At 38.7% G+C, this 15253-nt stretch overlaps 1 long non-coding RNA gene across 1 annotated transcript; it reads right to left on the bottom strand.

The window, feature by feature from the left end:
- Positions 1-13702: 13702 nt before the first annotated feature.
- Positions 13703-14215, bottom strand: LOC139827001 (uncharacterized). The gene is made up of 2 exons (XR_011737175.1): positions 14126-14215; positions 13703-14017 (listed from the first exon to the last, which is right to left on the bottom strand). It is a non-coding gene; the product is annotated as an uncharacterized lncRNA (long non-coding RNA).
- Positions 14216-15253: the final 1038 nt, after the last annotated feature.

The following is a 15253-nucleotide window of genomic DNA, read 5'->3' as shown; positions in this document are numbered from 1 at the left end:
GCATCTTTCATTCAATGTGGGAGGGTATATCTTTAAGGGCTGTGGCAAAGGAAGCTAATGGTGTTGGGAGCATTTTTCCTTTACAGCCCATGGGAGAGGAGCAGTCTGTTCTTGTATCATGCCTCAAATCCAGGAGGCAAATATTGTTCAAAGAAAAGCCAAAAGAATTTTATAGACTGTGAATATATATAGTTCTAGTGATTGCATTTAATGAATTTTGATATTTTAAGAAAAATTCTGGATAATGGGAAATCTTATTGCAGAATAATGTTTTGTCAGCTTGCTACAAGAGTTTGTTACGAGCTTGGGTATTTAGATAATTTACCTACTAAAATTTTTCTTCTTTACTTTCTCACTGGTACTTATCATAGCTACAGTTAATGTGTATTTTTTTCTTATAGACAAAATGTTGTAATACATACAAGTGTAAATGAAAGCTAATTAAAAAGTGCTTTAAGTTGGACTAATTCTAGCTAGCATTATTAAATGCTATTTAGGTAACTCTTATATAGTGTAGATCTGGATGATTCCTCTTTTTGCTCTAGATCTATTCACAGGAGGGAGAATTTAGGAGATATATGTTTTATTTTTAGTTGCTACGTTTTTAGCTTCATACCTCTGGGTTTAAAGTTCCCTCTATAAAATTACAGAGGTAACAGGAATACCTTTCACTAGTATTTTGAGGATAACTGCATTAATACTGGTAGTAATAGTCAACAAATACATCAAGCTATATTATTTATACAAATACCAGGGTTATCTTTTTTTTATGCTTACTGGTTCCCTTTACATAAGGTCCTTGGAAATGGTTACCAAGGCTTATTTGGCAAAGGAGGAATAAAATAATGTTTTGAGGAACATTTGTACTGTGTTTTCTAATTCAATGCTTGTTCTGAGTCTTTAGTTTTTATTTTGCATAAAGAGCTATTTCATCAGCCAGAATGAAGAAAGCAGCTTTGTCTCAAAATGATTCATGCTGGCCATATATAGTCCATCTACACATCTTATTTCAGTCTCCCTTGGCTTTATTTATTCTTACAACAAGTTACCAATGCTTAGAAATAACTAGGTTGGAAATTAGTTCTGAAGTACACCATTACCTGCAACCTGGTCCAGTGTCTCTCTGGGCAGGTTCCTGACAGTTCTAAGTGGCACCAGTAGATATGTCCCAGAGCAGGGACAGAGCTGATCAGAGGCACAAGTCTTGGTTTCTCAGGCAATTTGCCAGGTGTAGAATCAGTTTCTGATATGCTATTGTTCATCAAGAGCCTTGTGGATCAACCACATGGGCTGTGAAACCAGGGTGACAACTGTTGAAAATACCTCAGGTAATTGGTCGTCCTTTTACATAACTAACCTGGCTGTGGCAGCTCTGTTTTTACAGCTAAATCCTTCAGGAGAGCAAGTAATGCAAGGTTAACAAAGAAACTTCTCAGACATATCCACTTTACTCACAGATAAATTAAAACAAAGAAACAAACCAATATCCTAAACAGTTGTGGGGAACAGCAGAGCATCCTGATTTTCACAGCAAGTGTTGCTCAGGGCAGAAACTCCTCTGACTTTATGCTCAGTCCCCAGGGTACAGAGAAACTTGAGCCTTTCCTAAGCAACCATTGACCTTTTCCACCAGGAGACCAGGGTGAGAAATGTAGCCAGGTGCCTCTAGAGCAGGGATTTCCCAGCCCTGTGTAGGGAAGCCTGCCCACTAGAAAAACAGGGCCAGCTTCTGAGGGCTTATGAGCAGCATCCCTCTGCTGGGAGGGACAGCGGGAGCCACGCAGAAGCAGGATCTTAGTTTTGTGTTCCTTTGTGCATTTCTTAAGCCACATGCCTTCTGCATTACATCCAAGGATCATCGTATAGTTATGTGCTGATTTGGCTGAAAACGGGTTAATTTTCTTCCTGCAGTTAGAAACCTTTCTTTTTCATAGCTAGCATGCTCATTATTTGGACTTAGTTTGAGAACAAGAGAGAACACCCCAGCACAGAGTTAATGTCTTTAATTGTTCTGGTCTGAGAGCCAAGGACACTCTGAGTGCTCTGCCTACATGCGTAAGGCAGCAAGGAAGGGTCGAATAGATGGGGCAGAGCTTGACTGACATCCAGACTGATCAATAAGAGTATTCCATCCCACTAGTGTCATTCTAATTATTTAAGGAGATTTACAGTCTTCCAGTTTTGGCTCTACCGATCTCTCTGCTTCTTCTCTCTCTCTCTCTCTGGGGTTAGCCAGGAAGCTTCAGTCAGGATGTCTTGTCCTGCCATTTTGCCATTTTGCAGAGGCCTCTGGGCTTTTCTGCCTTTTTCCTTTTTTCTCTCTTTTGGATCACTTTTTCAGGGCTGGGATGTCATTTTCTGGGACTGGCTGGTTGGTGCGGATAGGGTTTGTGAGGAATTGCCTTGAGTATCTATTATTATTATTTTTTTTAAATATATATTTACTAGTAGTATATTAGTATTTTGTTATTTTATTAAACTGTGTTTATCTCAATCCAAGCTTCTCCATTCCCTTTTGAGTCTTTCACCTGTTGGGGAGTGGGACGGTGGGCGGGGAGGGGGTGAGTGAACAGCTATTGTGTTTGTATTGCTAGCTCGGGTTAAACCACAAGAAGTTAATTTTGTCAAGGATAGACTTGTCAAGGATTTCAACATCACCTAGACATGTTAAATCAAGGAGCAGCCTATGATACAGGCTGTGGCAGTGAACATTGCAGAGAAGGTTGCTGTTGCATGGAGTGCACAGTTTGACTTGGGAATGGTCCAAATCGTTTCACAATTATCAATACATTTCAAACAGCAGCTTGTACTGAATACACTCATATTTATACCAGCAAACCTATAATTTATTAATCCTAGCTATTAAAGTAATACATAGGGTTCTTTGATTGATGTTTGGCTCTGCTTCCTAAGAATTATGCAAAAGGGGGAGACCTAATGTAATAGATATGCAAGTTTTCTCCTTGGTAAAAAGGAAGCATTTAGGCGTCTTACCTGGATATTCCCATGGCTATGTATCTGACATTGAGCTGGTCAACCTTTTTTGTACTTTTCCCGTTAAAGTAGGGATTATTTTAACTGTTGTTGCTTTCTTCAGCAACATTATTAGGAAACATTTTTTCACGGAAAGGGTTGTGAAGCCCTGGAACAGGCTACCCAGGGAAGTGGTAGAGTCACCATCCCTGGAGGGGTTGAAAAGATATGTAGATGAGACTCTTAGGTAAATGGTTTAGTGCTAGATTTAGGTTATGGTTGCACTCGATCTTAAAGGTCTCTTCCAACCAAAATGATTATATGATTCTGTGCTTGTTTGGAGAAGTTTAAGAGGCTGTGGAGCAGTCTTATTACCTGTCCATGCTCAGACCTGTGGGCCTGAGTAGAGCAGTGGCTGATGGTGAAAGCTATTTGCACTATTAACTGCTCTCAAAGGGTTGTCCTGTTCCTGCTTGCAGATTCATAACTGGGGATAGGAACCTCTTAGATCAACCCAGCAACTGTGCTGGAGAAGTCAGAGAGGTTGTGAGCAATTCTTGTAGGAGTTTTTCTTTCTGTGTCTCCAGCTTTGTGAGACAGCAGCAGGAGTTTCTTGGTGTGTGCACAGAAGTTTAACTATTGGACAGAAAATGGTCTTTATACATGTTTTGTCCTGAAGGCTGACTGACGATACCTGTCCACAGAAAACTAAAGCACTCTGTAGAGAAACCTGAGCTTGGGATGAAAAGCCATGAGCTCTAAAGTTACTTCACAGCGGTGCTTCACACAGGAAAACTGGTCTACGTGTGTTCATTTAAGCATATTATCGGTCAAGGAAATATGTGTATGTGAACTGCTGAAGCTTTTCAGTTAATAAAAAGGCAACAGTGTGCATTGGGTGCAGATGCCCAGGGGCTGCAGGGGCCTCTATGAAGACACAGCCGGTTCCAGCGGCTCCAACCCACCCACCACAGGGCACGGCTGAGCCCTGCAGCCACCATGGCGGCACCTCAGGGACAGCCTGTGCAAGAAGTGCAAAATGCTGGCCAGCAGTGAGGTGAAAAATGTGAGAAACAGCCCTACGAGCACAGAGGGGAGCGAGAGAAAGAGAGAGGAGGTGTTCCAGGTATTGGAGCAGGGATTCCTCTGCAGCCCTTGGAGGTGGAGGACCCTGCAGTGGAGCAGGTGGATGTACCCTGAGGGAGCTGCAGCCTGTGGAAAGCCCTCACAGGAGCAGGTTTATCCTGAAGGACTGCAGCCTGTGGGAAGGACCCACTCTGGTGCAGAGGAAGAGTGTGCAGAGAATGGAAGGCAGGGGAGCCATTATGGACTCACAGCAACCCCGGTTCCCCAACTCCTGTGCACCACTGGGAGATGGCCGTGGGTTAAATTACTTTTTGCCGAGACAAGTCTATTTTGACAGTGATGGAAACTGGTAAGTGATCTCCCTGCCTGTATCTTGACCCATGAACTTCTCCATCTTATTTTCTCCCCTTGTCCCATTGAGGAGGGGGAGCGAGGGAGCGTCGGGATGGGGGCCTGGCAGCCAGCCAACATCAACCCACCACAACACGAAATACTGTCAAAATGATACCGTACTGCAAGTGGTGCCCAAGGCTGTGTATCTTTCTGTGGCATTGCGCTTAGTGGTGCAGATGTGCTCAAGAGGGATGGCAGATGCTTGCTGCTGAGGGGATTTTGTAGGCTGTGGCTTCCTGAGAGAGGAAAAAAAAGATTCGACTGCTTCAAAATTTTTCTTCTTTTGAAAGATGAAGGTAGACTCTGACAGTAAGACTCAGTATTTTAACACGAGGCACTGAGCACCATTTAAAACACTGGTAGGTATCCAAGGTATTTCCATATGTTGGGCTGTGACCACACGGGTATTGTGGGCTCCTGTCCTGGGAGGCCAAGTAGCTCTAAGTTTTTTAACAGCAAACAGAGATCACCAAATCCTGCCCCGATTGCTAGCTTGTAAGGTGCAATGCGTGTGTTGTTTACTAATGGATGGAGATTTTCTGTGTTTTAGGGGAAGCAGTGGAACTTCCTTGTGTAACAACATGTCAGAGCTGCCTGTCAGTACCTGTCCTTTGTTCCCTTGCTGCTTTTGTCAGTGGCACCCAGGAGCCCGGACTGACATTCCCTCCCTGAGAGATTTCACATGTGGACTGAGGGGACTGTCGTCTTGCTCTTGACATCTTGTACTTAGTACTTACACATCTTGTGCTTAGAGGACTTTCTAACTTTGCATTTTCTTTCAAATACAGTGATTGTTTTCTGTATTTGAGGAAAGTTAACCTGGGGTTACAAAACAGTTGACAGATAAATGGAGTTACAGCTGGGTAGCATAGGCTTTCTGCTTGGCTGCTGGCTTCATGATGTGCTGAAATATTACCCAAAATAGGCTCCATTAAAAGTAGACTCTCTTGTTTAATGCAGATTAAGAAATTCCAAGTGTGTCCTAGATACGTATTTTTCAGAAAACAAAAATCCTCAATAATGTAGATGGGTTTATTCAGTCACCTTCACAACAATAGCACCTCGTCATGCATAAAGAGACTAATAAAGTTGAAAATCATTATCTTTTTCTCTGGGTCCTGGTAATTAAAATATTCAACAGTACCGTAACATTTACTGGCCTTCATATAGACTCACTTTGTCTTGAAATAAAACAACATTTGGAAGTAGATCCATCCTTCAATATGTGGTGTACCAAGTGATAAAACCTACAGTGTTTGCTACTGGAAATGAACATTTATCGAGGTTTACTTAATGCATGTGCAAGAAAAAGAGGGAAAACTATGTTAAATCAGCAGTTTAGCTTAGTTAACTCAGTTACAGCTTATGGTAGGCTATGAACATACAACAGGTCAAATACTGACATAGTAACAGCCCATGTAACTTTGCCCAGGATAACTTGTTCTTAAATAAATGAGAGACAGGTAAGTGAAATTAGGTTTATGGTGGGGTACTGCAAAGTAAAAGTGCTTCCAGCACTGTAGCTACTGTGGATAAGTAGTCACTTAATCATATGTTTACATGCCTGTACAATCGGTTTAATTAAATTACTGTCAAAAGCATATCTTTCAATTTTTCCTCTTTGGGAGATTAAGTACAGCCTAAGGAAAGGAGGAATTTTGAATAAGCAGAAGATACAACCAAGTAGAAAATGAGGGTTAAAATAACCCTAAAATAAGTTTCTTCAAGGGGTAAATGAAGAGGAGTTTTTCACTAGAACTGCACAGTCTTTTAAGAGGCAAAGACTTTAGGCAAACATTTTTATCTCTTCTTAAAACATTAATTAAAATCCTAAATGTGACTCTTCAGTGACATTTAAAAGGGCCAAGCTATTTTACTTCCATTATTTTAAATAATAAAAATATGAAAAAGTGGGGATAAATCCCCAAAGTATGTATGAAACATTACATGTAAACAGATTAAGATTTTACCCCCAAATAATGCACCTTTGTCTGCCATTATTAATCAAGTTTTTTTATACTGTAGGCTCTGTATTTGGTGGGTATGTAGCCCAGCAAAATTTCCTGCAAAATCTGAATTTTAAAAGGGAGAAAAATTACTATATCTCACTATTCCCATATGTTTGGCTAGATATTTTCAAGAAAGACACAATGGTGGAAATCCTTCAGTGAATTTTACTCTGCATGCCTCTGTTGGTGCCATAATGCCAGAGCAGTTCAGAACCAAATTGGTTAGGCTATGGACAATGAATTTCCAAGTTTCTGGTTCTTCTCCAGATACAGATATTAGCTGCAGATATTATTAGATGACAAATAAGTTTTTTTTTACTGCAACTTTTTTACAGACCTGATATTTTACACAAGCCCAAATACTAGTCTTGTGTTGCCACAAATTTCAGTAGCAATATTGGATACTACATTTTTTACCTCTTAAGCCATTGCTGCTTTTGCATGGAAGGTTACAAGGTCGAGCCTGGAAAGCTCTATTCCATCATCACAGATTTGGGACTGTAAGAGTTACTAAAATGAAAGAAAATCAGGTCAATATTTGCATCAGGTCCTTTATGAAAGCAAAACGTTTGGCATCTGCATTATATTAAGGTGGTTCAATTAACAGCAGCTCCTCTAGTGTATAACTGAGCTGCAGATTTCTGGCACTTCTGAAAGTCCGACTACCTGCCTGTTTAGGATCTTAAATTTCAGTTATGTGGTAATTTTCTGGAATGAAGCTTATAGCAGGACCAGAGTTTAAACATGGATGCCAGAGCCTTAGTGTGTTGTTTTAGACCCTAATTTACAAGCTGAATATATAGCAAGTATATACACCAAATATAATCTTAACTAATACTGCTGACATAGTGTGGTGTATTCTGGGAATTTATAAGAACTTGAATATAGGACTGAGACTAATAGTACTACATGGTATAAAAATACAGTACAAAGATTATAGTTTGTAAAGAAAACAGGACCTGAAATTAAAGAAGGGTATAGAAAATAATGTGATACATGATGGAGTTCGAGAATTAGAAACCTTACCCTTAACATAGCTATTTATTTTTAACTATTCTATGTTTCATTTGATGCCAGGTAGAACAAATCAGGTAATATTTTTGCTGAAATTTCTTAACTTATGCTATTCTTACCAACATTTACTCTGAAGGAATGATATATATATATATATATATTTTTTTTTTTTTAAAGTGATCAGTAGGGATTATAAAACAAGACAAAAATCTGCCTGCATTTAGAGGTGTGTGATTTCACTTACTTCATTACAGTGCTTGAAATTTGTCAGGCTCATTGCTACAAACAAAAAATATTAATTTTTCCATTTCAGTAGGCACGGTGCATATTTTCTTTAAGCAAAACTGCCTCAAATTCTTCCATGAATACTTGAAGCTCTCTGATGTTATCCTCTAACAAAAGTTTCAAATTAGCAGTAATATACTTTACATTATGGAGTAGGGTTCCTGAATAGAGGCCATGCTAAGGCTTTTCTAAGGTTCATACCTTAAAATTTATATGATCGTTCTGCTCTCTACAGGGCTTCTCTTTTAGCAATTAAGCTTATTTTTGTGCTGTATGATGTCATAGCCCAGACATTTAAGCTAAAAGGAAAAATTAATAAATAGCTCACAGATTTGGAGTCACTGAATTTGAATTTTAGGTAGAGACGAACACAAAGATGGTATTTGGCAGCTTATTGTTTTGACAGAGACAATAACAGTGGTCTGGTTGAAGAAATATGCTTTAGTTAATTTTAATAGGTTTATTTTTTTAATGTTTATTTTGCTTTTGCAAAAAAAAAATCTACTTTAGAGAACTAAAAACAATTTATTGTGATTATTTTTCAGTATACATCTAATATAGTTTAAATATTGAATTAGTTAAATTTATAATGATATCTTATTAGTCTATCACCTTTTGAAATATTTTTATAATGTAATACATAATTTCTGTCATTAAAAGATGTTACAGCATGACTATATTGAAGGACTGATTCAAAGAAATGTATAGTATAGAAATGTAAAGAAAAAACTCTTTTTTGTTCTTTTATGGTAGTGTTGAATACAGTGTTTTTTGAAAACTGATATACAGCAAGACCTGTCAAACATATGGCTATTGCATTAAAATTTTTCATTTCCCACTGGAAAATTAAATATTTTCACCTTACTATTTGTAGTATTACTTTTACTTAATGTAGAAAAATGCAGGGAAAAGCACACGTCCGTAGGTAATGTTAGCTGACTATTATAAGGAAATGTAGGCTGTTTTGAATGGCAGCTGCCAGAGAGATAAACAAACATGGTAAAATAATTATACTAAATGCATAAAAGGGATAAGGTTACTATAAACACAATGTCTTTGTTAAAACTTATTTATATGAAATTGTTACAAAAATCACTGCGTAATGTGTTTGCGATACTGCCTGAATTGTCTTTCTTCTGGTGATATATTTTTTTGTTGTTTAAAAAACAATAGAACCTGAAAGTCACATAGAGGATGTATTTTATCAGATTTGGAAAACATGCAGTTCTAATAAGTTGGCAAAAAAAGCACCTATAGTAATGAAGAACACCAGCTTTCCTAGGAAAGGTATTTTTCCCTAATTCAGAGCAGGCATTAGATTTTAAAACATCAGATGGAATTTCTATTCCTTCCTGATTCATTAGTATTTTTGTACATTCCTGAATGAACATGTCTGAAGCATCCAGAAACTGAAAATGATCTCTACTGTAAAGGCAAAACTTGCAGAACAGTGGGCACCAACTGGAAAATTATTTTGTTTCAGCTACCAGTGGACAATTACTAATTACATAGATGTACTTTGCCTTCGTGTTCAGAATACTTACTATGTTTTTGTAAGCCGTCTACCCAGAATTTATAAATAGGAAATAAAATAACCCTCAAAAGCCAAACAACTTCTCCTTGTCGCCATATGCCGCATCTTTTCCCTCTAGGTTTTGTATACTCTGTGTGCTGAAGAATGGTGTCTTTTCTTTTCATGTTGCTCTGTCGGTGGTCATAACAGCTATTCTCTTCATGAATATGTAAATCCCATGCATAAAATCAGAAAAATTAGCATGGCGATTCCCACTATTGAATGTGCCCAATTATGTCTGTCTAATACGCGAATAGTGATGATTTAATCTTTTGACTATATGAGCGGATTCAGGTACTGTTACAAGAGATGCTGTAATTAGGGGATACCAAAACACACAAGCTGGGTGCGTGCACATGCTGGGGGATCATCGGGCTCCTAATAAGAACTGGGCATCTGATGCGTAGCTGTGATGGAGTGTGTGCAGATTCATTTACAGGCACTTACTCTGATGGTTAGTGACAAGGGAGAAAAATGCCCTAGGTCTGCAACACCCTTCCCCTTACTAACTGAGACTCATTCGCATTTGAAATTTTTCCTTTTTTTAGTTGCTACTGAATCCTTGCAATTAGAATGAAATGAATAAAAGTTGGGATAAATAAAGAGAGAATGGTGACCGTATTTGCTAGGCATCCTTAGCTCATTTGGTTTATCGGGAATGCGTGTTGGAGGGGGGAGGAAGGGCATGCAGAAAACAAAAACAAAAAGGCACCACCAGCAATTGATGCATTTTTGTATTTAAATAAGCAGGCGTGCTCATGCATATTTATATGACGTGCATGCCTATGCGCCACTCTGAGCAGTGGCACTGCGGCTCGGCTGCAGTAATTAGGCTGATGTAATTATAGCAAAACAAAGCAAGCTTAAGCTGTTTTTTTTTTTTTTTTTCATACAGTGGGAACATTAAAGACGTATTCCAGTGTACAAAAAATGAACCTGAACCGCTGTCAGAGGCTAGAAGGACAGTGTGGCCAGTGCACCTATTGTGTCACTGCTGTAGAAAGCAGCTTAGCGATTGGCCACTGTCTGCAGCACATAATACTGACTGGTTATAAAGGACTTGTCTAGAGGAAAGCCTGTAGGTACTCCATTGTCTGGCAAAGTTGATATGACTGCATTCTTTTTGCAGGGGGTCAGACAGCTGAACTGTAAAAGCTGCACAGATTTTTTTTCTTTTTTTTCTTCCTCTCTCTGTCTCTTCCATACTGCATTTTTCTTTCATGCCCTGTCTCAGTTCGCGTAGTTAAAGAGAATGCTAATTAAGATCCCTTGTCTTAACCTGAAAATAATGACTCGGATGTAAATAGAAAACTGGCGATAGTCTAAAATATTCTTGCGTAGCACCAAGATATCAGTTACCATTTTAGGGGGAAAAAAATGAAGACTTTTTTTTTTTTGTAATCAAGGTAAACAAAGAAGAGTTGTTGCTTCTCTTTCTTCCTTTCATTTTTTTTAAATTTTTTTTTTTAAATTTTTTTTATTTTAAACCAATGATGCTGTGCTATTGCAGGTCAGATAATGTTTTATTTCAGAAAGTGTGCTAGCTACATAATTTAAAAGTCCACAAATCAGTTGCAATTTAGTGCTTATTAATCCTTCTTAGGATGTAATTCAGTGAAAGAACTGCTTTAAAAAAATTCTTTTCTGTATTATAGACGGATCTAACAACGCAGTCTGGGCTCCGTGCCAAAGGCTGGTATTTCACAGCAGCGACCGCCTTACAGATGAGCTGTGGGAAGCAGGAGGGAGACTCTCTTAGGGTGCCACTACTATGGAGACACAGCTGGGCTGAACAAGATTTGCTTCAAACGACAACAAGAGAGACAGAAAGTGTCTGGTTCGACCGCTGCCCAAGCAGGCAGTAACCAGAAGAGCTAGCAGCCAATCCGGCCATGCTGCACTGTTCGAAACCAGCTCTACATCCCAGCCAATCAGTGACATCACTGGTGAGAAACTCATTTACATCATGCAGTAATGAACTTTGTTTAACGTATCCTTTTTTTCTTTTCTTTTTTTTTTTTTTTCCTCACAGAGATTAGGTCCTCCATTAATTATTCTGCCAGCATAATTTGAATCGCTATGCAAAACGGTGGCTTCATTTTTCCTGATTTTTTTTTTTTTTTTTAACTGTATGCTGTCTCTGCAGGTAACCATGGGCATTGTTCCATTTTTTTGCTGTTGGCCCCATAAAACCTTTAAAAGAGTCTTCTGTTGTTAGTGTTGTGCATATATTTTTCTTACATGTATGTTTGACTCCTTGTAGTCCTTAACTAATGTGGTACTGCTTCTTCCATTTATAGTCTGAGGTTGCCTTTAACCATCTTGGAAGGTAAAAAGGGTGTTGCTGCAGCATCGAGTTTGCATCTCTAGCTGCCATCACGGTCTAAGTACTTATTCTAATGCTTCAGAAATCATTTCTCTGCGGTCGTTTTACATATCTGGCTTTCTATAAAGGTTCTTACATGCATCTGTTACAACCGAGTGAAGCTCAGTACTGTTATATTTCATTCTTCACCACTTTCAGCCAAGATGTCATTTTATTAATGAATAGAACTGAGATCATTTCTGAACAAATTTCACCCCCTTCCTTCCACCTCAACACAATGCACCTGATTTGCATCCATTTACCAGAATAACTGAATACAACAGCCAGTATGAAAGGAAGTCAAGGGAGAGCTTGCATACTGCTTCAGGGTAAAGCGAAATATAGAATTTTTGTTTAGCTATTTCTCTTTTTACTTAGGATGTGCTTAATCTACACAGAAGAGATTAGATCTTAGCTTGAAAAACTATTCTCTAACCAGCCTTTCATATTAAGGAATAAGTTTGGTTTGTTGATTTTTTCTTTTTTTTTTTTTTTTAAATACTAAACATGCACATTTTCTTGAGATGTGTTCAATTATAAACGGAAAACGTTTGGGCAAGCCAACATTGTGTTGAACATTTGGATTTAGTTCTTTGTGGGTAGAGTAATTTGTTGTGCGAACAATTTAGGAACAGCCCAGAATACTGTGGAATGCAGAGATTTCAGACCGCATAATGTAATGAGGCAAGGTTTTGCTCTTCAGTATTCTAATAGCTGAAACAAAATCAGATATGAGACAAATTCAATATTGTGTTATTAAATTAAAGCTATATGTATTGCTAGTGGGCTTCAAGAGGTCAACAGTCTTTGGTAAAGCAAAATTTTATTTAAAGAAATATTCTTAAATAGAATTTTTGGCACAACGTGATAACTTCAACCTTCCACACACACAATAATATACAATTTGTTTATGGAGCTTCAGTTATATATTGATCCTTGTAGTCACTTTGAAAATACAGAGAATTTAAATGCTAAACCATAGCTCTTTCAATGCATGATGCATTCCATCATCCCATCATCAGTATTCTGTGTGCGGCTGTCCTGATTCAGCCACTAGCTCCCCTGCTGCAGATCCTGTAATTTGAATCATGCGTAATAATATATTATCCTACTGGGGGCCTTCTTTCAGTAGGAGAGTGGTTTTATACCTTCTGCTAAAAGAGAACTGTTGGCTCCTTGCCATCTCATAGCCATTATTCACAGAGGCAATCAAGATAGTCATCCTTAAGGAATAACATCTGCACAACTGCATGTGCCAGAAATGTGCAGCCTCCCCTCACATTATAAATTTGATTTTCTTGGAAACAGGAATACTTGAGAATACTGGAGCATAAAAACTGGACATTTACAGGATTTCATCAAAAGTGTATTGAATGTACCATGTGCTGAAATCTGGGCTCTGAGAACATTTGGAGTGGTTAACAGGGCAGAAGATAACAGAAGCTGGTGGCTAATCTGTGGCTCTTGCTAAACTTTTTCCAACTCAGGTTATTGACTTAGCTGATGATTAGTGCTATATTAAAAATGTGGGGTTTTCCTTGCTGACAAGGCAACTTTCTAGCTAATATGCTGATAGTATGTTGTCAGTTGGTTCTGGAGCTGCATTTCCCAAGTTAAGAATCTAACATTATTTGATTAATTCAACAGGATGCATTATCAGTTAACAGAGAATGAAAAACAGATTAAAAAAGCAGCCAAAGTTGTAGAAAATATGGAAAAATCACAATGAAGTAGCAAATCTCAGAAATGCAGAATCTGAGTATACTCTGAAAATATGAGTTTATGAATTGCCTCTGCTGGTAGAAGCTCTGTCAGGCATCTGAAGTCAGTGAAAGCAACTGCATAGGGGCAGAGAAAGAGAAACCCCAGATCTGTGCAACTCTGTCATCTATAGAATATGCACTGCTGCCACCTGTAGTGTGTGCGTACCAACACCGTGGCCTACTATTTTCTTCACATAAATATCACGCTTAAACCACAAACAAAAAAACCCCAAGACCTTACTTTTACAAATATTATTTTTGTATGAAGCATATAGAGGAGTGGAATTTTTTCTTACAAATGAGTGGTTTGACCACTCCTGTTAGTCACAGCAGAGTTATTTTCAATTTATTTAGGAGAGAGGGGAAGTATTGGGGAAAAAGAGAAGAAAAGTCTGATTTAGCATGTTTATCTCATCCTGGAGCTTACACATTCCTTATTGAAGAACAATGGAACTGCACTAACTAATTCTGCACAATCTGCATTTATTACAGTACTATTGAGATGTATTGAGGTGCGGAGGAGTCTTCTTCTCGTCATCATTTCCTGTTTTACTTTCTAGAAGAGAGAAAAAAGATCCATAACCTGGCTGAAAAGTGGAAGTGCTAATATTTAGGAACAGACATTCTTCTGAGACTAAAGCAATGCTAGTTAAATAGATCTCACCTGGTGTCTGACATCTTGTGTTGGCTCTGGCTGAGATGGAGTTAATTTTCCCCATAGCAGCCCCCTTAGCGCTGCACTTTGTGCTTGTAGCCAGGAAGGTGTTCACACACCAGTGTTTTGGCTACTGCTGGACTGTGCTCCCACAGCAGCCAGGCTGTCTCTAACGTCTCCCTCTCACCCTATGGGCTGGGGCTGGGTAAGAGCTTGGGAGGGGACATAGCCGGGAGAGCTGACCCAAATGGACCAAAGGGATATACCGTACCAGATGAGGCCTGCTCAGCAATAAAAGCTAAGAGAAAGGAGGAGGGGAGGACGAGGAGTCATTTGTTGTTATGATGTTTGTCTTCTGGAGCAACCACTATGCATAATGAAGCCCCACTTCCTGGGAAGTGGCTGGACATTGCCCGCTGATGGGAAGTAGAGATTAAATCTTTTGTTTTCCTTCGCTTCTACACACAGCTTTTTCTTTTGCTTTATTAAACTGCTTTTATCTTGACACACATTTTTTTTTCCATCTTATTTTCTCCCCCCGCTGTGGAGGGGAGTGATAAGAGTGGCTTGGTGGGCACCTGGCATCTAGCCAATATCAGCCCACCACACATTTAAAGAATTTTCTTAGACAAAAGACATGACTTCAGCACCTGAATAATCGGTCATATCCAAACTACTGTACAAAAAAAAATGGTATTTTTTAAAGAAACAAGGGAAATTCAGTAATGTGACCTAGAAATCAACTAACGTTTAGACAAACAGGCTGGTGGTTACTGCTTACTCCCTGACTCATACCAAGCTGGTAGTGAGAAAGAAAGCTTCATAGGCCATTGATGCTCCGTTGACAAACATCCTCCATATAGTGCTTGCATTTTGAACACTAGGCATCAACAGGAAAAACAATACAATAGAATATAATGATGTGATGGATCACAGGGAGACAAATCATCTTTATGATAGCTGGAATCTACTTTGAAATGAGGAAACAGAGTATGTAGGGCATGGCATTTGTCATAGTTCAACCTATTTAAAAAAAGAGTTATGTCATTGTAGAGGATGCGTCAGCAAATGACAGGCAGTGGAAATTACGACGTGTTTATTTTCTACTTCTATGAACAAATACATTCTACTTGATTC

Source organism: Patagioenas fasciata, chromosome 1 (assembly GCF_037038585.1).
Source record: "Patagioenas fasciata isolate bPatFas1 chromosome 1, bPatFas1.hap1, whole genome shotgun sequence".
NCBI classification, from domain to species: Eukaryota; Metazoa; Chordata; class Aves; order Columbiformes; family Columbidae; genus Patagioenas; species Patagioenas fasciata.
The sequence above is the reverse complement of the archived record's forward strand: the minus strand, read 5'-3'. Positions and strand labels throughout refer to the sequence as shown.